This window comes from Dipodomys merriami, unplaced genomic scaffold (assembly GCF_024711535.1).
Source record: "Dipodomys merriami isolate MVZ:Mamm:240054 unplaced genomic scaffold, mDipMer1.0.p SCAF_169, whole genome shotgun sequence".
Classification (NCBI taxonomy): Eukaryota; Metazoa; Chordata; class Mammalia; order Rodentia; family Heteromyidae; genus Dipodomys; species Dipodomys merriami.
In genome coordinates, this window is record NW_027203037.1 from 820,379 (window position 1) to 845,668 (window position 25,290).

At 35.5% G+C, this 25,290-nt stretch overlaps 1 long non-coding RNA gene across 1 annotated transcript; it reads left to right on the forward strand.

Annotated features, from left to right (window-relative positions):
* Nucleotides 1–995: 995 nt before the first annotated feature.
* On the forward strand, nt 996–24,799 carry LOC138828943 (uncharacterized). Its single transcript, XR_011372437.1, has 3 exons — nt 996–1,144; nt 4,191–4,284; nt 24,715–24,799. It is a non-coding gene; the product is annotated as an uncharacterized lncRNA (long non-coding RNA).
* The last annotated feature ends 491 nt before the right edge of the window (nt 24,800–25,290 follow it).

The window sequence follows — 25,290 nt, forward strand, 5'->3', positions numbered from 1 at the left end:
TTTCTGAATATAACCTTGGGTTGACGTGACAGCACACTTCAAAATATCCAAAATGGAATTAGGAGAGCCAGATGAACGGAAAGCAAGACATAAATTTTTCTGTTCTGTCTACCAGTCATTTAAAAAACTTCATGAAAAATAATAACCATTTATCCTATACCTTTGATTTAAAAACATCAACTCCTTTTTGTGTTTGATAATAATTTTATAAAGTTCCAGAAGCAGTTTTAGTTATTAGTTTTTTCCCCCTCAATATTTTCCTACTACTAATTGTTTTTCAGGGCAAGATTTTTAGCTAAAATTTATTTTTAGGCCTCTTGTCTTTGTCTAATAATCTTGAAACATATTATATATACACATTGAGCTCCCAAGAGAGATTATATTTCTCCCTCATGGAGATCTGTTGCCTAGTTAAAAATCAGGTAAAATAACTTCAACTACATTCTTATCAGTTATGTTCAACAGTATTATAACCCTGGAATTTTTGCATAGTTTTAGTCAATAATGTGTAATTTGACCCAAATTTACCCCTGTATATTAGTTTGATTTGTAAATTAAAGTTTCATTAGATAAATAAGGACGTCAGATTTTAGAGCTTCTGTCAAACTGAAATGAATAGTACAGAAGCATTATAAATTCATTTTAGAAGATTGAACCCTTCATCTTCTTGTGAATAGGCAAAGTTGGGACCAGCCTAGAGAGGTCAACAAGTGAAGCATATCAAGGAAATGTTTTCTTGCTAACAGTAAGTGAGGAGGAATGTTTTGAATTTGGTGTACACCTGTGAGAATAGTATCGACTGCATCCCAGCTTCCCAATATCACTGAAGAACACATTCCTTACTAAATAATGTCATGTTGGAATACTCAGCATATTTGATGTCACTGCTGGAACACAGTGGAAACTATGGCTATACCTTTCTTTTGTGACATACTGATATCTCAGTGATAAAGTTCAGTGTAGTTAGCTTTTTTTGTAATAGGCCATCAGCATCCTTCATAGGAAGCAGGAAAAGGTGCTAGTGTTAACTATTACTTCCCACAGGACGTTGCTAATAATAAGCTTCTTGGGATCCCTGTTGGCCTTTTTAGTCTCCTGGAGGCACTTTTCCATCAACTTTTCTTTAGATTATGGACCTGAATAGGTGAGTACCTTTCTCCCTCTTTGTGGTATTAATACTGTTCATCACTTGGTTTGTGTGATATTTGTCCATTATCTACTGTATCTTTTTCCTACAATAGAAAATTCCTGTTATTTTATTATCATATCTCTAGCCTTTGACACAGAGGATATATACTAGGAAACTCATCAATGTCTATTTTATCAATGAAGAATAAATGGCTAGCACTCTAACCATGACAGGCTTGTTTTGTTTATTATTTTAGCAGTAAAATATGACGACCCAGGGAAAATGGGAAAATTGAAGAGACCTATCAGGATAAGTGGGTAGCCAAAGATTTTCTGGGATCATTGATTTCTAAATGCAGTTTGCTTTTGAGGTGATCACACCAAGAAGAGTGACATGACCAAAGGGGGATCTAATGAAGTGTAAGCAAGAGAGCAATTTTATTCCTTTTGGCCTACCTACTACCTTCAAGTCACATTTTAAAAAATTATGAAAATAAAGCCATTTGACCTATAACTTTTATTTAAAGGAAATAATAGATCCATTTCTAAGCTTAGTGTGCTAATAATAATAAAAGAGTAGCTCCAGAAACAATTTCAGTTAAACAGTATTTTAATTTCATTATCTTTCAGAACCACTAAGCCTTTCTAATCAAACTTAATCTTTTGATCAGTTGTCTTTTTCTTATAAACTTGAAGCATTTTTATGTATGTATTTGAACTTCAAGGGAGATTTTTTTTTTCCTCTAAGAATTTGGGTGCCTACTTATTAAAGTCAGGTGAAACCAATGTTATATGCATTCTTTTCAGATATGTTCAATATAATCAGAGGTATTTAAAATTTATTTTTAAAGACATATCTAGAGAGTATTCAATGTTGTAACTTCAGAGTAAAGTATCCGTGTCAAAACATGAACAATTGTGCACTGTTTGTGGCAGTATACCATGAGGCACAAACTAATATTTTATTTGTGTCAATAGACAATACATAAGCAAATACATAAAATCATATTAGAAATACCAGAAATAAGTTAATCAAAGATACCACTCCAAACTTGACAAAACACCCTCACCTGAATTGTATACATGGAGGGGCTCCTAACACAGTGGCACATGTTGACCTATCACCAGAACAAGGACCTACAAAGTATGAAGTCTTAACTGTATTTTCACAATAAAAAAAGAGTCAGCCTTCTTTTGATGATTATCACAATTAGAGATGTAAGATAAACATTGCTAAAACTTACTATGAATAAGTTTTATTATTGTGAAAATACCGTACAGAAGGGTTACAATTACATGAGCAAGGTAATGAGTACATTTCTTACTAAGCATTGTTGCCTCCTCCTTAACATCCCTGCCCTCCCATCCCATGCCCCCCACCCCTGCTAAAGTTGTAAAATTCATTTTTCGACATAATGCCTTGTACATCTCATTGTAAGAAATTCTAAATACATAACCACCTTAATCTTTTCCCCCAAACTTAGTCAAATGTTATTGGCTCTACCAGGTAATTATTTATCTGTAATTTCCCATGATGTATTTTAAATTTGAAGGATGTGAAAATGTTACAAATAAAATAATATGTGCTACTTTCCTATTTTTGATATTGTATCAATTTGCTTCTTAATTCTAAACATTGTAGATCTTAGTCTTCAGAGACTGAGTAGCCATAATAACTAGGATAGAATTAAAGCTAGAAAGATTGACCAAGTCAGTAAGATACTGTGATGTATTTTGATTAGCTTCAATTTTTATAATGTGTTGATTCTTTTACTTATAATCTTTTATTAGCCCTTCCTTTATTCTTTCTTGCTTACTTCCTTTGTTTCTTATTCCCCCTTTAACTCTGCCCAGTTTTACTGTTCCATTTTTTGATTCTTGTTTCCAAAGATCTGGTTTTACTCCCTGCCTCAAAATTTTCAGTTGTACGAAATCAATTGCACATTATTTACTAAAAATCTGTTCCATGTATTAGGAGAAGACAGTGGCTGAAAAACACAATTATCTCCTAATGAAACAATATTCTTGTTAATCTTTAGACCAATGAGGCTTCTCTTGTATTTCTGAAGATTTGCAGTAAAATACAAGGAAGACTTCTATTTCACTGGTTTTCAGTGCCCTTGCCATGCTATTTTCATGCACTGAAAAACTGCAGAGAACCCATGTCCAGAATTCCTTCCCAGCCAAGTCTTGGAACCTTTCACCTTAAAACCAGTGTTCCTATGCCTCAAATATCTATCTTTAAATCCCCCTTTTCAAAGGAAAGTCAATTGAAAGTGGCTATATTTTCATCATTTAATGTATTTTTTCTCTTCTCTTTTTTTTTCTGGAAATACTAGGATTTGAATTCAAGTCTTTGACTTGGTAGTCAGTTACTCTCTCATGAGCACAGAAGTGCTTGTGAGTTTTGAGATAATAATCTCTGCTTTTGGTATGAGCCAGTATAGACTGTAATCCTCCTGTTCTTTATGTGTGTGTGTGTTTGTGTGTGTGCCTGTGTGCCCTAGCTGAGATGATAGGTGTGCACCTTTACACACCTTTTGGTTGAGAATAGGGTCTTGTAAAGTTCTGTCTCACATTGACCTTGAACGATGATCTTTCTTAGTCGAGTGAGTAGGGATTTCAGATGTGAATCACCATGCCTACCTTTTCTTTTTAAAAATGCTTTGATGGGTTGTACTGTTTTATTATTCCCATTGGAAACGATATGTGACAAATTCTATTCAGTTACTGATTCATCTTACTCATTTAGGTTTTGAAATTTCCACCTCATTTCCTCTAACAATAGATGGCAGCATTTTGCATTAAGATTACAGACTGGGCTGGGAAGGTGGCTCAGTGGTAGAGCGCTTGCCTTGCATGCTCAAGGCCCTGGGTTTGATTCCTCAGCACCACATAAGCAAAAAGAAAAAAGCCAGAAATGGCGCTGTGGCTCAAGTGGTAGAGCGCTAGCCTTGAGCTGAAGAGCTGAGGGACAATTCCCAGCGTTCAGGCACCACGACCGGATCCCCTCTCCCCCCCAAAAAAAGATTACAGACATTATTTTGTTTCTTGTTTTACAGCATGAACTACCCTTACTCAACCCATATGCTAACAAATTAGGCAGCAGAACTCAAAATGCAAGCAAGCAAAAGAATACTGTGAGTGAAATCCACTGTAAGTGAAATGCATCAATGTAGTGTTTATGAATGAGAAAATGGCAAGCAAGTTTAAATCAACTCATTTATAGAGATTACCTTTGTCTCACTGCATTTTCATTCTTTTCATATTGTCATTCTGCACCATTGTTTGAGGAACTGTAACAATTTAGAAAATGAAACAAGTTAGATTAAAAATGCACTAAATGATACCAGGAGGAAATCAACTGTTGTGTTGGGAATGTTTTGATATTTACTCTTACTTTTCTCTTTCCCTAAGAAAGGAAGACAAATTACCCTTTCATGAGACAAACTTCAAATCTATCATTGGATTCTTTCCAAACTATAACCATAACTTTTGCTTGTATAACTTGAGAATTGTAAATTTGGAAAATGTATGGTGAACCTGAATTTGACAGTGGTAATCTCCACCTTCTCAAGATATAGGCTTCAGAATAGTAGTACTTGTTTATTGTTTATCTAGGTTAATCAAACCTTTTTTTCTCTATCTTACTTCTCTTATTCCCAAATATCTATTGATACTTTATATATTTATATAGATACATATTGTTATCAAATATTTAAAACATGCATAAGACATTGTTAAGTGTGTTATTTTTGGGAATTTGAGCTAATATACATACTATGGTGACAATAATAATATATCAATAACCTATTGATACTTCTACTCCACTTCCCAATTTTCCCAAGCACTAGTCATATTTATACATGAACATATTTCATGATCTTTGAGATCCAAACTCAGCATCATATTGTCCTGCTGTCATGCAGTAGGTACATAGAAAATGTTAATGGAATAAATTTATTTGGTACATGCTTTGTATAATGCTCTGCTTTGAGAGGTGGAAGCTTTATTTTGGAAATAAAGTGAGGCTGGGCACTGGTGGCTCACACCTGTAATCCTAGTTATTCAGGAGGCTGAGATCTGAGGATCACGTTTCAAAGCCAACCCAGGCAGGAAAGGCCTTGAGACCCTTATCTCCAATAAACCACTCAGAAAACTGGAAGTGGCACTGTGGCTCAAGTGGTAGAGTGCTAACCTTGAGCTGAAGAGCTGAGGGATAGCATTCAGGACCAGAGTTCAAGCCCCAAGAGCAACAATAACAACAAAAGGAATGGAAATAAACTAAGACTAAGAAGGTGATTGGGTCCTGGCTTCAATGAGAGTATTTAAAAAAGATGATGACCATTTAGACTTTTAGTTTTCAGGAGAGAGAGTGAGAGAGAGAGAAAGAGAGAGAGAGAGAGAGAGAGAGAGAGAGAGAGAGAGAGAGAGAGAGAGAGAGAGAGAGAGAGAGAGAGAGAGAGAGAGAGAGAGGAGAGAGAGAGAGAGAAAGAGAGAGAGAGAGAGACAGAGAGAGAGAGAGAGAGAGGAGAGAGAGAGAGAAAAGGGGGAGAGAGAGAAAGGTAAGAATTCTAAGCTCAAATTTAAAAAGGAGATATGTAAATTTAAAAAGTAGAGGGCTTGACTATGTGGTGAAAGATGGAGTGAGCTTTTGAGGAGCTTGTGCTTAGTTCCTGTAAAAGTAAAATGCTAGTTATGGATGTTTATTTTCCTTTTATGTTGAGGCAGGAGACAAGAGCTTAGAATAGGAATATATAAATTCTTGTGAAGGCTTTTAATAATGAATAATTAGCAGCAAATATATTTCTACTTATATATCTACCTATCTAGCTATTTATCATCTATCTACATCAATATATACGTACACTATCATTGTGATGTCTGAATGTCAGAATAAAAAGTATTGCCTTATTCAGTAACTTGCTAGCTAGTTTATATGTTTCTTCACTGTTAAAGTTATGAATTAGCATGGTAAACATCAGCTTAGCTTATCAAGTTGCCCCTCTTTTATTGTTTTGTTACAGCCAGTGGGTTAAAGGGTACTTGTACTTTTAGTGCTTTTTGTATATATTTTCAAAAGGTCTTTTTGACAATTTATATTACTCTCAGTATATGTTGTTATTTGACTGAAACAAGTTTTGTTTTGCCTTTTATGCCTGTATTCTGTATTGCCACTGCTCCTCTTCTGGCTTTTTATTATTTATTTTCATATAAGGTTTAAGGATCTTCTTGCTTGTATTGTCTTTGAACCAAGTGTCTCAGATATCAAGCTGAGTAGCTCAGATTAGAGGTGTGAGTCACTACTACCGGCCTAGGAAGATTTCTTTTTAGTGAATTTTGAAAGACGTGTGTGTGTGTGTGTGTGTGTGTGTGTGTGTGTGTGTGTGTGTGTGTGTGTGTGTGTGTGTGTGTGTGTGTGTGTGCGTGTGTGTGTGTGCGTGCGTGCGTGCATGCGTCCGTGTGCGCGTGTGTGTGTTGGCCCTAAGGGGTCTGGGCACTATTCTTGAGCTCTTTTTGCTTGGGGCTAGTGCTCTACCACTTGAGCCAGAACTCTTATTTCTGACATTTTGGTGATTGATTAGAGATGAAAATCTCATGGACTTTCCTGCCCAGGCTGGCTTCAGTACTCAAATCCTCCTAAGTAGCCAGGGTTACAGTTGTAGACACTGGTACCCAGCTAATTTTTTTTTGTTTTTTATAATATTTTTATTATCTTCAAGTAGTTGTACAAAGGGTTTATCTGTCAAAATACCAGTTTATAAGTACAAAGTATCTTGCTCAATATCAATCCTATCATCATTCTACCACCTCCCTCCTACTAACCCAAGCCATTTCTTCAACTTTCCTAGTTTCATAGGATATGCATTGAATATTATGACTGCATACTGCCATTACCATCCACTCTTCATTCGTTTACACTCCTCCCCTTTACTTTCCCCTCTTATCTTTCAATTGCCAGCCTCATTTTGTTGGGCTACAACTCTGCATCTGAAAGCTTAAAAATATCTTTATAACTTCTATTACCTAACAAATGTGTTCCAGATTATTTTTTATAAATAAGTTCTTCTAGTTTTTGTTGGTGATATATATTTTATGCCAAATTTAGTCCATCTTTTTTTTCTTGTTTCTGATATTTACATTTTGCTTTAAAGTTCCTCCCTAACTCCACAGTTAGAAAACATAATCTCTGTTTCCTCCATATACATTCCTAATTTTATGTAAGTAACATATCAATTGATTTATATTTAAGCTCTGAAATACTGATGTAATGGCACTACATTTCCTATCATTTTCATTGAGATAATAATTGTTTTATTTTTTTGTGCTAGTACTGGGGTTTGAACTCAGGACCTTGCTTTTCTTACTTGGCTTTTTGTTAAAGGCTTGAGGTCTACCTCTTGTGTCACACCTTCATTTGTGGCTATTTTCTGCCTAATTGGTGATGAGGTTCTCATGAACTTTTCTGCCATGAGATCGTCTTTTCTTTTCTGAGATCCTGTGACCACAGCTTCCTGGGTACTTGGAGCTAAAGTTGGGAGACACCAGTTTCTGCCTAGCAGCTACATATTATAAACATTATTTTTCCTTTACTTGAAAAGTCCATGTTTGTCAAACAGAAGATGTGATTCTGGGTTTTGTACTATTTCATTTGTTTTGTCTGATTTTGGCAGTAGTACTAGGTTGACTAATTTCTGTCCCCTTATGTGGTAAGGCGGGTTTTTTTTTAAATCTTCAATTCAAAAATCTCTCAGATAAATTTACTCTCAGTAAAGGTTAAAAACTTTTGTCAAGGGGCTGGGAAGTTGGCTCAGTGGTAGAGCGCTTGCCTTGCATGCCTGAGGCCCTGGGTTCGATTCCTCAGCACCACATAAGCAAAAAGAAAAAAGCCGGAAGTGGCGCTGTGGCTCAAGTGGTAGAGCGCTAGCCTTGAGCTGAAGAGCTGAGGGACAGCACCCAGGCCCAGAGTTCAGGCCCCACGACCGGACCAAAAAAAAAAAAAAAAAAAAAAAAAACTTTTGTCAATTTTCTTCTACTTTTAAAAGTTTGATAGAAATTTCTTTATACAGAAAAAGTTAATTTCACAGCTTTTCATTTGGAATGTGGTCTTCTAGTTAGTAATATATTTTATAGCATTTGGGTATGTTTTATATATACAAACACACACAGAGACATATATATGTTTTCCATTTTGCTATATAGAAAGAGAATTTTACCTTATTTTAGAGCTACCTACATACTCTCAATATAAATAAAGCAATAGATTTTTTTTTACATTTACTAAGTATTACTCATTTTCTCAACTTGCTTGTTAATGTGTTTTATGATTGGAAGGATCTTGGTTTATATTTGAAAGTATAAAGCACATGCCATGGGAACTAGAGAGGGGACAGTGGAGAAAATAAGTGGCTTCAAAGTGAAGCTTGAATCTTTAAACTTCAGAATCTGGGCTTTCACCAATTCTTCCACAAAAGTAGACAAAATCACAGTAGTAGGAAACTAATGAGTGAACCAAAATGGTAACTTATTAGTATACCATGAAGGTCATTTGTTTTTGTAGATAGGAAGGATTTTATGGCTCCATTAAAGGTGCATACATTCTTGGGTTTGCTATATTTGGGAAACACTATTAATAACGAAAAATTTCCTTGATTAGCAGGCAGATGAATTGTTTGAGAATTTGTCAGTTGGAGTAATATTGCAATTGATAATTTTCTCATATATTACCTAAAGAACAAAAAATGATCATTGTACTAGCTTCCTCTCAAGTATTGTAATGGTTATGTTATGCTTTAGCAATTTTCCTGTTCTGAGCTAGTACTGGATTTATATGCCCCAAATTGGTATTCTGGGCCAGTGGTTTCCTGCTAGATTATGATGTTTATCTTTTCTGGTCATTTTTCTTTTTGTTTGAGGGAGAGAACAAGTTCTGAGGTGTGAACTCAGTGCCTGTACACTATACTTGAGGTTTTTGAACTTTTATTTGCTTGACTAGTGCACTAACATTTGAGCCACAGTTACAATTCCAGGTTTTTGGTAATGAAATGGAAATAAAACTTTCACAGACTGTCTAACGTAGGTTGAGTTTGAACCATGGTCCTCACATCTCAGTTTCCTGAAAAGCTAAATTTGTATGCTTGAACCACCAGTGCCTTGTTTCATGATGTCTTTCTTTAGAAGTATTCTTGTTACTGAGAAAGTATTAATTTTTTGAACTTTAGAATGTATAAGAAAGTAAGAAAAACAGAATTGGTAACAAAGTTGAGGTCAGTCATTTTTTGGGAAAATTACGTTAGTGAATACAGAAACTGACGATAATAGATAAACTTAGCAGTGGAGACAGGGATAACTTATAGAAGGGAAGGAATTTTTTTTGCACGTGTATACTACTTCACTTCACCTTCCTTTTGCTGGCCACTACTAATACTGTGTTTTTGAGAAATCATTAATGACAGCCAGAGATATCTCTAGGTAATAAAAAAGTCCTGGACATTTTTTCATGATAAGTTGATTAAAGACAAAGAAATTTTCCCTATCTATGTCACATTAGAATATGTTTCTGTGTTCCTAAACCAAATTGGAGTTTAAGCCTTTCAATTAAAAATTTAAAGCATAACTGCTCACCAATTTAATAACCAAACATCATCTCATTACAGCTTTGCTTTATACATCATGTATTTTAACATTTCCCAGAAATAGTCTTTAACTTGGTAGAACCTCTACAAGTGTACCATATTTAAGTTCTATACAAATCAAGAAAACAAGCAGATAGACAAGGTTGGCCCATATAATTTTGCATTATAAGTAAGCTTATAGGAGATACATAGTATAAATGGGATCATTTTTCTTGGTCTTGTTTGAATATTTTCAGTTCTTTATATAATACTTCATGGCTTACATCTTTGCTGTTTTTGTGTCATATTGAGGACTATTTATGTGCTGTTGCTATCTTTTGATGGCATTACTTGGACATTATGAATAGGAAGGAAGTTTAGAGGGTGCCTTCTTAGAATGAAAATATAAATGTAAGCCATCTTTCTAGAGATGGTGTTTTGCTTCCTTTTCTTAAATATCTTTAAAGCTTCTCCAATGCATTTGGTGTACAAATTTCACCAGGGAATAGCTGGCCAATTTTATCCAAGTGCAGAAGATGAGAGCCTCAAAAAATGATTACAGAGTTACTAAAAAGTCCAAAATATATGGCTAATTTTTATCTGAATTTGTAAGAATCAAAAATAAAAAAATCAAGAACTGATATGATCAAGAAGGGGATGAAGAAGAGGTGAAAGTGGGAAAAATCAGAGAAGGGAAAAATTGTGGAGGACTTCATTTTTCAATTGAGAAGTAAAGACCTGGAAAAAAAATCACTGAATTTTGGAATCAAGCATTTACAAATGGCCTGAATTCAAGGAACAGTTTCAGCAGAGCAAGTAAAACAGCAGACTGATGTCAGTCCATAAGAGTGTGAGGAGGGGAGGGACACTCTGTGAGGGACAGGTCCAGCTTATCTATTGTATAGTATTTTTAGTTAGATAACCTGTGCCTAAATCCACGTTTTAATATTTATTAACTTTGGTTCTGAAAAATAGATCTGCAACACTTTCCTTATATATACAGAAGAACTAATAACATTTACCATTTCAGGAGGATATAAATGTTATAAAGCATATAGACAGCACAAACTGGGCCCTGGTAGCTCATGTCTGTAATCTTAGGAACGCATGCATTCTGAGGCTCACAGCTCAAAGCCAGCCTTTCTGAACAGTTTGTTGAGAATCTATCTCCAATTAACTAGAAATAACTAGAAAAAAAAAGAAATAAGCAAAATAAGTAGATAAACAAAACTTGCTTGGATGGGTAGCTCATGTGTTTGAGTGCTATTTTTAAGAAAAAAACAAAAGCCAAGTGAGAACTTGAAACTTCCCTTAAAGCTTTGGTAGCGACAACAAGAGTAGGGAGAGAGAAACAGAGGAGATAGAAGATAAGAGAGAAAGGTAAAAGAAAGGAGAGTAAAAAAGAAGGAAAGAAGGAAAGAAACCCATAAAGCCGTGTTTTGACACAATATTTATTACTGTTTAAAAAGAAGTTGGAGGTGGTTAATATACATGTATACACACACACACACATATATATGCATATATATATATATATATATATATATATCCATGTATGTATGTGTAATGTCTTGAAGAGAAGGAAGTGGGTGAAGAAAAGAAAATATTCGATATAAGATAATATTGTAAGTAGAAAGGGCCATATGTTTGCAAGAAGAGAAAGAGTGGTTAATGATGAAAGAAAGAGGGTGTTAACCAGTTTGCTTTTTCAAGAAGAAGCACTTTCTAGATTGTTGTTCAGAGTAAAATATTCAGAGGTACTTATTTGCTGAAGGAATTGGGAATGAGTCTTTAGAAATTGGAATTTCCATTAAGCAGGAAGCCAATTATAAACAGCCAAGTTCCATGGGTCAGACTGATAACAGTTCTTTACAGGGTAGATGTGTGTCCAGATGCTCATTGAAACAGCTCTTGGTCAGAGAAAAGTTACAGATATCGCTGCAAGGAGGCTTTGTGAATTGAGACCAATAACGTTGATTCAGGAATGAGGGTCTAGAGAAGAGGGGTCCAGGAGAATAGAGCTTAATGAGTTACATTGTAGCCCAGGTTAGAACTGATCCAAATAATGTCCCAAAAGAAATATGTTCAAAGAGACTAAGGAATAGATATAGCAGAAGTAATGGTTATTTAGGTTATTTATTGCATCTTCATAGAGTTCACACATGAACTTTCATCACTTGAGATACATTTGCTTCCTGACTATTTGCCAAACCTTTACTAAAAAAATAAATTTTGTATATTATCTCCTAATAAAAAACTGAAGTGGCCAGGTGCTGGTGGGTCACACCTATAATCCTAGCTACTCAGGAGGCTAAAATCTGAGTATCATGGTTCAAAGCCAGCCCAAGCAGGAAAGTCCCTGGGATTCTTATCTCTCGAAGACCGGAAGTGGCACTGTGGCTCAAGTGGTAGAGTGTTGAGGAGACAATGCCCAAGCCCAGACATCAAGCCCCATGTTCAACAAAAAAAATAAAATCTGAAGTGTAGCCTGGCACTAGTGGTGCACTCATGAAAAGTCTTCAAAACCTGGAAGTAGAGATGTGGCTCAAAGTGGTAGACCACTATCCTCGAACTAAAGAGCTTAGTGACAGCGGCAAGGCTGAGACCAATCTTCATGACATCAATGACAAAGACTAACAACAATCCAAAGACAAAACTAAAACCACAAACAAAAAACCCACTAAGTGTACACAGAAGTCATTTTCCAAGCGACACAAATACATGAAGTTTCATGTGCTTTCGTTTAAAGTGTTGTGCTTTGTGAGTAATGTTTAGATCTATGAGGTTTTTTTTAAACTTGGCATATTTAAAAAATATTTTGATAATTAAGATTTACAGAATGGTTACCGTTTCATAAGGCAATTAATGAGTCCATTTCTTTAGGACAAGGTCACCACTTCCTTTGCTCCCTCCCAATTTTCCCAAGCCACTTTTTAAAACTATATATTCCAACTCCTAGGACATCATTTATTGTAAAATTATTCACTGTGTCAAAATCCTCTGACAGAATTCTTCAGTGAAAAGAAAATTGGGTCTAGAAGTTTTTAGGAGGACTTAAAAACTTTTTTAAAAATTAATTATATATTGAAGATTTTTATACATACAAATATTTTGGGGGGTCCAGTCGTGGGGCCTGAACTCTGGGCCTATGCACTGTCCCTCAACTCTTCAGCTCAAGGCTAGTGCTCTACCACTTGAGCCACAGTGCCACATTTGTTTTTTTTTCTGCGTATGTGGTGCTGAGGAATCGAACCCATGTCTCTGGATAGGAATTCCATTCATGTACTGAAAAGGAGTTGAGAGAATGAACATTCTTGTTTTGTTCTCAATTTTAGAGAAACTGGTTTTAGTTTTGTACCATTTAGTATAATGTTCATGGTAGTTTTGTCATAGATAGCTTGCTCTGTGTTCAGGGTTATTACTCCTATTCATAGCTTTTGCAGTGCTTTGATCATATAAAGTGGACATCCTTTTTTTCTTATTTTTAGAAAAAATGGTTTTACATTTTCACTATTTAGTATAATGCTGGCTGTAGGTTGTCACAGACAGACGTTTTTATGTTCAGGTATGTAATTTCTTTTTCTAGCTTCAACAGAGCTTTTATCATAAAGAGGTGTATTGGATTTTGTTAAAGATTTTTTTGGCAAATATTGCGATATTCATGTGATTCTTGTCTTTAGTTCAGTGTGTATGCCTTGTGAAATTTATGAATTTCTTATAAGTTTTTCCAATTTATTTGGGTATAAGTTTTTGAAAACTCTAATACTTATATAGTCTTTAGTATTTCTTTGATATTTGTTGTCATTTCTTTTTTAATATCTCATTTTGTTTATTTGGGTCTCTAAATTTTTATAGTCATACTAGATTAAAGTTGGTAATCTTATTTTTTTCAAAGAGCCAGCATTTTTTAGCTTACTGAATGTCCTAGGATATATCTTTTGGAAAAAGTCCAATATGTATTGGGGTGTTACTAAAAGAAATGTTTTATATATTAAATGTTATACTAACATTTAGTTCTGAGATTTCCTTGCTTAAGTTTTATTTGGTTAACGCATCTTTTATAAAGAGTGCAGCATGAAATTCTCTTTATTATGTATTATCTATCAGCACTTGTAAGTCCATGGGTGAGTGTTTAATGAATTTGGGTGTGGCACTGTTACATGCATATATGTAGAGCACTCAAATTACTTCTTACTAATATGAGGCAACTTACTGATATTCAGTGGTAGAGTGCTTGCCTCGAATGCATAAGGCCCTGAGTTTGATTCTTTAGCACCACATAAGCAGAAAAAAGCCAGAAGTGGTGCTGCGGTTCAAGTGGTAGAGCACTAGCCTTGAGCTAAAGAGCTGAGGGATAGTGCCAAGGCCCAGAGTTCAGCTCCCAGGACTGACAAAATAAAAAGGATGATTACTCCTACCTTTTCACAGGATGAGTTTGCTTCGAAGGTCTTTTTCTGCCCTTTCACTCTGAATTTGTGGTTATCTTGGATGGTGAGATGTTAATTATAATCACCAAACAGTGGAAAGAAAGTAATGTTTGTACACACAGATAAATTCGGGCCGTGTTATACTAATGTTCAAGGCAATAGAAGTTATGAAAAACAAAAAAAAATAGGAACATATAAAAGAAACAGGTAAACACTCTAATAGGGCAAACAGCATAAAGAACAAAAAATATATCACATATAAACAGCATAAAACAACAAAAAAATTGTGCTCATATTCTAGTTACTAGTATGTATTTGAGTATTCTTTATCTGTGGAAAGATTATTTTTTTGATTTGGTCTTCTGGGTGTTTTAAAATTTTCTTGAAGTTCATGAGCTTCTATTTCTCATTGTTTGAGAAGAAACTTAAATATATTTACTATGCGTTTATTTATCTGTTCTTCTCCTTCCTTAAAATTGATTAGGGATTTTGGTCTTTGAATCCAGTCCTAAAGTTCTTGCAATAATTTTTTCACAATTCTTGGATTTGTGTGTGTGTGAGTGTGTGTGTGAGTGTGTGTGTGTGTGTAGGTGTGTGTGTTTACTATCTCTCTCTCTTTTATATCTACTCTATAGTCAAGCTCAGGAAGTTTGGTCTTTAATATCATCTGTTCTGCTGGTGAAATATTCTACATGTTTTTCTCTGTCTGTCTTCAGTTTGATTGCTTTTCAGGATTATGTTTAATGTCCCGTAATGACTTCTTAACTTAGTTTAGCTGTGGCTTTTTAAAATTTATTTTAGTTGCATGGTCCCGTTCCCTTTGAACTCACTTCTTTGTAATCACTTGGATTTCCTTTAGCAGTTTATCTGCTTTCTCAATGGAATTCTTTATTTCTCTCTTTGTATTTCCAGCTTTCTCATATTTCTTGTATTTCTTTGTTAGGTCTTTTTAAAATGTTTTTTTTTAATTGTGAAAAGACTGTACAGAGGGGTTACAGTCCCATGAGTAAGGTAATGAGTACATTTCCTATCATTGTTAGCTCCTCCTTTGTTTTGCCCATACCATCCCTTCCCTCCCACCTCCCCAATTCCTCCCCTACTGCTTCCCCATCCAACCCCTGACCCACCGAAGTTGTAAAGTTTGTTTTCAACATAGTGCCTTGTACATCTCATTGTTACAATGCGTCGACCTGTGTCCTTATTTCAGCATTTTATTATTTCCCTTCCCCTCCCCAAATTAGAAAAATGTATATACAAGATGCTGAGAACCGGAAACAAATACAGTGAAAACAGGGGTTATACCGTGGGGGAAGAACATACCAAAGAAAATCACATAGTACATTATAAATATGTGATATGTTATGTGGGGAACTGGGTTATAACTTTATTTGGCAGTGATAACTTCTGGGACCCACTAAGTCAGTGCAGTTTTGTGTTGTGTGAATTTTTAGCAGCCCTGTCTCTGGCTCTGTAGATCTTAGAGAGTGCTGTGGGTTGGGTAGGGGAGTGTGATTCACTTGCCTTGAATATTAGCATGGCTTTTTTCTTGGATATACCTGATGGTATAATTATTGTTGTAGCATGGAGATTCTCCTTGGGTACAGCATACAGTTCTTTTATTTACTGATCTTCTGTTGTTCTCATTGAATGGCTGTTACTGTCTGTGCCATGGATTTTCTCATACCTCCAAATGCTGTTTTGCTGTTTTTGTTTGCTTTTGCAAATGTGGAAGATGTGTGGGACACACCAGGTGATTTAAAAGAAAAAAAAAAAAAACACTTGGGCTTGGAAGGTGGCTCAGTGGTAGAGCGCTTGCCTTGCATGCATGAGGTCCTGGGTTTGATTCCTCAGCAACACATAAGCAGGGGGAAAAAAGCCAGAAGTGGTGTTGTGGCTCAAGTGGTAGAGTGCTAGTCTTGATCTCAAGAGCTGAGGACAGTGCCCAGGCCCAGAGTTCAGGCCCCATGACCTAACCCCCCCCCCCAAAAAAAACAAAACAAAACAAAAAAAACACCTGGATTTATGCAGGTGCAGCAGAACTCTAACCATGTCAGTATCTGTTTGTGTAAAGAGTTTTACTTGGATGGTTTTATTCTCCACTTTTTGGAAGCATAAAATTCAAATATTGATGTCTACTAGACTCTGTTTATCCTTTGTATGGAATCTTGGGTTAAACTGAACATCCCTGCTAAATTTCTGTACCTCCTCTTGTTTTAAGGAAACTTCTATTTTCTTCCTTAATTGATTATTTCAAAAATTTTTATATTTCATATTTCACCCTCAATATTAGTGTTACATAGAATATGACTTTTGGAAGCTTTTCCTTCAGTTGAAACCTACATGACTATGAGGGTGAAAGAAAATTTAAAAGAAATATAAAATACTGGATTGTTATTGTGGAGGTTAGATAAGATATTGACTGAGAAAAGAGACATGTTTTATCATATAATGAAAGATTATAATATAAGAATAAAATAAATTGAAGAACATCAAGAGGATACACAAGTTTGGAGGAGGTGTGTATTCAGTTTACTGGCTATAAACAATGTGTTATAAGTGAAACCATCAACATATCCTTAGGTACCCATCCGGTAGTGTATTTTGGGAGATGCAGAAACTGATGCTGTATAGGGGAATGGATTTGTTTTCTCCACCTATTAAAGAATTAAAAGGCAAGATATAATTTAAGGTAAACAGAGTAAGTTTATTTGACAGTACAAGGAAAGGCATGAAATGATTCTGGAACTAGGCCCGATGTATTTCAAATTAGATATCCTTCTTCTAAAATGGTGCACATGTTCCTACATGTGCTGAAACCTAGCTTTAGATATAGGAGGTGAGGGATTGGGAAGGTGGCTCTGTGGTAGAGTGCTTTCCTTGCATGCATGAGGCCCTGGGTTCAATTCCTCAGCACGACATAAGCAGAAGAAACCAGAAGTGGCACTGTTGCTCAAGTGGTAGAGGACTAGCCTTGAACTGAAATGCTGAGGGACAGTGCTCAGTCCTAGAGTTCAGGCCCCACAACCGACAAAATAAAAAAAAAGGAAATAGGAAGTGACATAAATGTAAAAGTGTGTATTTCCAGTCAGTTGGGGGGTTGACAGGTTTAGCATCAGGTAATAATGCTTACTATCTTTTTTTTTGGTCATGGAGCTTGAAACTCTTGAGCTCTTCAGCTCAAGGCAAGCATTCTACCATGTGAGCCACAGTGCCACTTCCAGTTTTCTGGTGGTTTACTGGAGAAAGAGTCTCACGGATATTCCTTTCCAGGCTTGCTTTGAACTGCAATCTTCAGATCTCAGCCTCCTAAGTAGCGAGGATTACAGGTGTGAGCCATAAGCTCTCAGCTAGCATGCATTTTATTAAAGAGCAAGGACAAGCCAGTGCCTGGAACTTTTTTTTCACCTCTTGAGTTTAGTAGTTTCAAAGAGGCAATTAAGCTTGACTCCATTTGGAAATTAACAGCATCCATTCTTATTTGAGCATTTTTTCCCCATAATATCTTTGTACGGTCCCTTCTAAAATACGATAAACTTTGTCTTAGTAGATCTGTCCTTTTTGCTGGTGTGATGTTCCAGTTAGTGTTTTTTATATTGCTGAGATAAAATATTCCAGCTGATGTGATCCCATGTTGGATGTGAGAGACTGACAGGTCAAATGAGAGAGAGAGAGTTTGCCAAAAATTTATATTCATCAAATTTAAGCAAAGGAGGTATCAATAGAAATAGCATCCAAGCAGATCTTACCTAATACACTTTAAGTTAAAAATGTTAAGCTTTGACAAGTACTTGTGATATTGTGGGAAACCCAAAAAGAGAACTAGGACACCAGGGCTTTTCAAGAAGCAAGTTTTATTGGTGTTCCAGAGGCCCAAGCTGACTTGTGCCCAAATGCTGAGGCTTGGAACAAAGGATACTTGGCTAAATTAAATGCTTTTGTAAGCCAGTTACTGAAGAAAGACAGCATTATCTATTGTGATTATCAAAGAACAGAAGGGCTAGCAATGGAAAATTTCTAACTCACAAATGCAGGAAATAAGTCCTGAAGGAGTGAGTTGGTAGTGTTAAGTGGTGGGTAGGTCTAGCAGGACAAAAGACAATTTATAATAGTGGCTAGTCTTGACAAGGTAAAACTTGTTCCCTGTCCCGTAGACTTTCTATACCCTATTACATTTCTTTCTTCGTGCCTCAACCTAACCAGTATCAAAGTTCATCATCCTGATTTAGAGGCTTGTATTTTCGTACCTTCATTACATGGGTTATTGTCTTTTTAAAATGACCTTCATAATGGTTTTTGATAGATCACACTATCAAGAGAACTGAGCAGGGTAATAATATACCTGCTCCCAAGACAAGGATCTTTGCCTGTATCAGGTTATTTAATCTATCCAAGGCAGAGAACTATCCTCCATGCCGATAATTTGGATTTCATACTTTCTGAATTGGGATGTATTCATGGGCAGTCTTCATCATCCTATCTGTGATTTTTTATAACCTTTACCTTATTACTAATTTGTAAATAATAGTTACTTCAGTTGAATTTCTTACCTACACCTCCTCAGAGGCAAGTAAATAGTATAATGCTAAGGGGTTTTGATATACTACCTTGCCTGCTTTGTTTTGCTATTTTTTTTGCCTATGTGTTATGGGCTTGTAGTTATAATCACAGTTTCCATGTGGAGCCAAATAATGTGATTCAGCATACAAATCAGGGCATAATAGTCCCACAACTGTTCTGCCCAAGAGGCAGAACCATAATACTGAACGATGTGCTCATTATATTTTGTTTTAATTTTATGGGAACCCCACTTTTTTCTTTTACTCTTTGTTTATATATGAGAACTTCCAACTTCTTACACTGTCTGACGGAATCAAGTAGGACAGCCTGATTGTGAATAGTATGCAAGCTATCAGCTGCTGAGTCACAGTATGTAAGAGTGCATCCCTTGGGTGTTCACCTGGGTGCCACCTGGAGGTTGGGGAAAATGACTAGAGGGTGAGATTGGGGTTTTCTGTGTGATTTGGAATTCTCCATAATTAAGTCTTTTGGGCAGTGTTATAAAACTTTTGTCTTACCCAAGTTAAACCTCCCACTGAATTAGTGAACTGGCCTTTTGCGGAAGTGGTACAATAATTTCTGATAATAGAAGTTTTAAAATCAGACACCTTTTCCTGGTTGGGGCAAGTGATTATTAAAGGAGTGCTATGATCCAGCTCTTTCTCTGTCCATGGCTAATAGTCTCCCAGGTTGGTATCCTCACAAAAATAGCATATAGTGACCTTCAGTCTGGTTATAGACTTAGCTAGTTAGAAGAACAGTTCTTTAACCTTTATACAGATAATAAACTCACACCACAATTTTTCATATAATGACAGAAAAATTTTGTATTAGGAATTCAAATGGGTGATTGTGAGAAGTTTGAAATATAGTAAGGTCATTATACCTTTACGTGTGTGTGTGTGTGTGTGTGTGTGTGTGTGTGTGTGTGTGTGTGTTACGTGTGTGTGTGTTACGTGTGTGTGTGTGTGTGTGTGTGTGTGTGTGTGTGTGTGTGTGTGTGTGTGTGTGTGTGTGTGTGTGTGTGTGTGTGCTGGTCCTGAGTCTGGAACTCAGGGCCTGGGCACTGCCCCTGAACTCTCAAGTCTAGCACTCTACCTGTTGAGCCACAGTCCTATTGCCAGCATTTTTTTGGCGGTTAATTGGAGATGAGTTTCAAGGACTCTCAAAGTCCACATTGACTTTGACTTGAGAACTGAGGATCTCAGCCTTCTGAGTAGCTGTGATTACAGACCTGAGCTGCAGGCTCCTCATATTAGGTCTGTACCCCCCACCCTTAAAAAAATCAGTTTGAATGCCAATTGAGTTTCCTGTCCCCTGCTTGGGTGAAATTTTCACGTGCTTAGTGTGCAGTCAGAAGTGCCTTTTTTTCCTGGTAAAGGGCAGTAGTTTTGTTTTCCCTGCTAATTTGTCCATTTCCTATAATTTTAGTATGGGCAGAAGATACCTTCATAGTATGCACAGCCGAGCTAAGAACTAGTATGCTCTTCATACATATATTTTCATCTAGCTTATAGGTAATTTTTCAGGTTAGGCATGTGAGAAGTCCCAAACAGCAATGTTTTTAGATATTATACCAAGGCTTGTTTGGGTCACTAAAAAAATTATGGACATTTAATCATTGTTCTTGAGGTTGGTAGTTAGGGTTGAAACAGGTATGTTGATTATTGTGGGAGCATAGTGAATAGTTAGTACGGTTGTAGGTGAAGTCCTCTATGGACTGTGCTTGCACAAAAGTAGCAAAAAGGGAGAGTTGCTCCCTGTCATGTAGTCTTTCTTTTGTTGTTACAGGAACAGCCATCCCTCTGTGGTACTGACTGAAAATGCATCAGAGGATTAAATCTTCCATGGGAAATAACTTGAGTAACCATGGTTAAAATTTGAAAGCAGCAACAGACTAAACTATCAAGTTATTTCTATTGCATACAGCATTTTAGTATATTAAGACTGACATCATTGTAGGTGCTGCTAAGCTTATGTCATTACAATTAGGAATGCATGGGTACATGTTTGCTTGCTGTAGTGTCATTAAATAAGGGAGTACCAGCTTGGTATACTGTCTTCTTCAGCATTGTATCTTAGAAGTCTTTTGCAGAACAGAAATATATGGACAGTCACAATTAGCATTATAGTGTTACATACTTAGTTATATAATGACCATTTAAAAGACCTAGAAATAGAAACTTAGATGAGTCCTGATTTAATTAATCCTCAATTTTTAAGTGGTCAAATGATTGACATTAGTCAACAAAAATATAGAATTACTTACCAGACAGATCACATTCTTTATTTTAATATATCAACATCAACATATAAAATTACAAATAAATAACTTCACATGGGGAGAAAAATAGGAATAAATGCTAGGCAACACAAAAGATAGCAAACCAAAAAGATTCATACACATAAATAGCCTATATCTTGAGGTTCAACATCCTTCCATAGATAGCTATAAAAATCAGAATATGAGAGGCCATTGTGATTTAGAAAAAGGTAGAATGCATTGTTGGAAATGTTAGAAGATTTAGAATGAAGAAACAAGATTTAATAATGCAATAGAAGATAAATTATTATATTGGGGTAAGCATTCAAGAGAAGACAATAAAAAAACAAATTGGGAGCTGTGGATTCAGTTCATTAGCTTTAAACATAGTGTTATAGTTTTACTACAAAATGTCTACCAGAGATAGGTTCCTATCTGGTAGCATTATTTTGAGATGTTATCTAAGGGAAGAGATTATTCCCCTCCACATATTATAGAATTGAGATAAACTGAGTAAGTTCATTTGAAAATGAAAGGAAAGGTATGAATGGAAAATAGAGCCTTTTCATCCAAAGAGGGGACTCAGAGGAGTCCAGTGGAGCCCTCTCAGAGAGCGGCTTTTATATTATTGAGTTTCTCTTTTATTTCCTCTTTTTAGTTTTGTACAGATTTGTTGAAGGCTTGTAGATAGCCTGTCCCTACTTTGTCACTGGTTGTGTGTTCACCCAGTGCATCATGAGAAGCATTTAAGCAGGAGCTCACAGTAGTATGGAAAAAAGAAATACTATGGGAATAAGAAGTACCATAATGGGTTGCATTAGCTGCCACTATGTTACACTCTTCACTTTTTATCCTTAAATTCCTGTTTCCCTTGGTTGCTAATCCTCCCTCTCTGATGGAAAACTTAACTTGCTCTTAAGGAATAGGGACAATGAATGACTCTTCCAGGCTACTTTCTGTTGTGAGGGGAGAGTGGAGTAAGGCAGTCTGAGACCTTCCAGGAAGAAGGGTCTTTTAGGCATATAGCATGCAGTATATGTGTTGTTCCTATGGACTACAGTAAAATTGTTAAGGACAGTTTCTATGAAGCTACTTTTTTTATGACAAATTGCCACTTGGTGGACTTCTGATCTGGAAGAATCAAATTTGACAATCAGATAGGTAATAGAGGTGCCAAATGTTGTCAGAATTACTGAACAAAGTGAGGATGTCAGGAAAGGTAGTATTCAAGACAACCTGTACCAGGAATCTCCACTGAGAGCCATCCTTATGCAGCTTATTTAAGTTGACTGGCATTGTGAATTATTGTGTTTATTGGTTTGAACTCCATCGGTTCTGACATCCCAAGCCTTTCACCTGTGTTCCCCTTTCTATATTTAAAAACTTCTTTGTTTTGTGAATCACAACTGCTAGGGAGTCAATCTGTTCCTGTAGATTTATAATGGTTTGGAATAATTCATTGGCTATTCTAGCAACACATTGTAGGCTAGAGCCAAAGGAATTTTTTTTTTTACTAGAGGTTTGATGTTATTTCAAGTTGAAAGCATATATAGGGCAAGGAGAATCTGGTTTTTTTCTTGAGCTGTAGAAATAGTAACAGAAAGGCAAGGGCACAAGTTCCCTCTCCTGGGAGCATAGATAAGCATAAAGATCAGGTGGCAGTGCTTATGAATTCTTGTTCTTGACAATCAACCTTAGTTAACTCTGAAAGGGCTATTGCAAGTGACTGCATGTAAAATCTTAGAGCATCCCTTCTTACCTGAATAGTTGTGTTTACAGTTGACTCTGTGTGGTCGGTATATACCAGGACAAGTTTTATTATAACTGGTCCCTTTTGTTTCTGAGGTACTGTCCGAGTTAGTGTTCTTGTTCATTGTTTTGATGAGATATTCCAGTTAGTATAATCCATTGTTGGAGCAATGATTCACACAGGTAAATTGCGAAGGAGTCTGTGTCAAGAAAATTGGCCAAATTTCAGTAACAGTGAGTTAATAGAATTAACTTTCAAGCCAAAATTACCTTGAACCCATTAAGTTTGAAAAGCTAATTTTGACAAATAATTCCTTTTAAGAAACATTCCTATGTAGTCCTGACTGCAAATATGAATAAGACTTAATCTGCAATAGCAAAAGGTACAAGAGTAGCTATGGCTAAAATTTAAAAGAGCAACAGAATATACAGTTTAATTATTTTCATTGTATATAGTATTTTAGAATATTCATTCTGATTGACATCATTTTAGTTGACAGTAAATTTTTGAGTACAATTAGGAATACATGCACAAAGTGTGATTTGTGTGGTATAATTTAAAGGGTATCTGCTTGGTATCCTGTTTTTGCCAGTTTTGTATCCTACAAAAGTTTCCTACTTGGAGAACTGAAATATACAGACAGCAACAATTAACATTATAGTTTTATATACTTAGTTGTAAGCTGACCACTAAGAGGCCTCGAGATAGACAGACACTTGATTGAATTTTACATAAGACAGTTTTCAGGTGGTCAATAGCTTGAACACACTAATTAATAGTACAGAGGGAATTACTTTGATAAGTAATATTTTCTGTCAGTTTTACAATATTCTTAAGACATACCACCATTATAGACAAGAATTGATGGCTAGTTTAGCTTCATTATATTAACCATGATTTATACATAATCATTTAAATTACAACCAATCTAATCACATGCAAAAATTTTGTAAGTTCTATCTAATCTCTATTTGGAAACATACTCAAACCTTCTATTATTATCTATTATTATCAGACCTTCTATTATAATTAACATTTGGATATATCTTTTAATTTTGTTAGATAACTAGTTAAGATAAATTTCTCTCTTTTCAAGTTTTTTCCTTATACAAAATTAGCAGTCCTTTTAAAAGCATATCCTCTATATGTACTCTTCACTGTCATTGTCATGTTAGTAGTTTAAAATGTCTTTGAAACAACCTTTGAATTATACTATATTGCTTTTAAAGAAAATAAAATGCTCTGTATCTAGAAAGAAAAGTAATCTTATACTGGTATTTTTAATGCAAAAGTTATTGTTAAAATCTCTATACGCTGTCAAAAACCAAATCTCAAAACCTTGTTTGACACTTGAGTTTAAAATTGTACCCTTTATCCCCTATCTCCCCATTATTAATTTCTGAAAGACTGTATTTTGATTAAACCTGATTAAGATATGATGTCCAACTCTTCTAATAGCATTATGTATTAAAAATAAGCCATTTAAAAATGCTTACATACATGTGTACTTGAGTTATGCATAAATATTTGGCTCAAAAATGAAAAACAATCAAAGTATATGTTTTCTATTAATTCTAGTGACAAAGGCTTTACACACTGCTTGATTGGTGAATACACAAAATAAATATGTGTAAATATTAGTTTAGGGTATTATTAGAAAAACTTTTTAATCATAAAATAATTACTATTTAAAAAATTAAGGTCTGAGAATGGAATCAAGATAAGAGCCTCTCTAAAATTAGAGAGAAAATGCCTTTTGAGGAACAAGATTAGACAGATTTGTTTGTGCTTTAACTAGTAGCACAAAGATGGAGTGAATACCTTTCTGGGAACATTGAACCACAAAGTTTGTCCAGAGTTAGAGAAAGAAAACATGGTTAATTTTTTAAAAAACAGGATCCACTGGAGACTTAACCGTCAAAAACCTCTCTCTAGGAAAAGATCTTAAGTCATTTTTTGATTTTTGATTGACAGGCTAGTACCATAAGGTGGATGAGAGAAACCACATGTCCTGTGCTAAAAGGACAAAGGACAAGAAACTATATTTTACACCATAAAGGATCAGAAAAGAGCTGGACATTATTGTACATCGTCTGGAAAAAGGTCATATGTACCTATGAGAGAAATCCTAAAAACAAATGCTGTTAACCATGAATAGAATATTATTAAAAGGACTGATTTGATAGAGAACTGAGCCTTTATATTAGCATATTAAATTAATCTTTGAGCATTCTCTAGGTGAGCCTTAATCTGCCTAAGATCTTGTAAAGAGAGTATGTGGTATACTCAAATCTGATTTTTGTGCTCATTCAGACTTTGTTTCCTCAGAATTGGAAGGGAAGTATATTCTAACTTCGGCCATGGCTTTTAAGAAGTGATTATTTTTCAAAGCAAGAAGGCCATTGCTGCCAGGACCTTCCTTCTGGGGGGTCTTGTTTTAATTTATTTCAGGCTTTAAGGAATATTATGGCCAATCCTCAGCAAAAGGTTTTATTTTATGCTCTGGAAATCTTAACTTTCCCAGTGCTTCATGTCATATTTGCTTCTTTT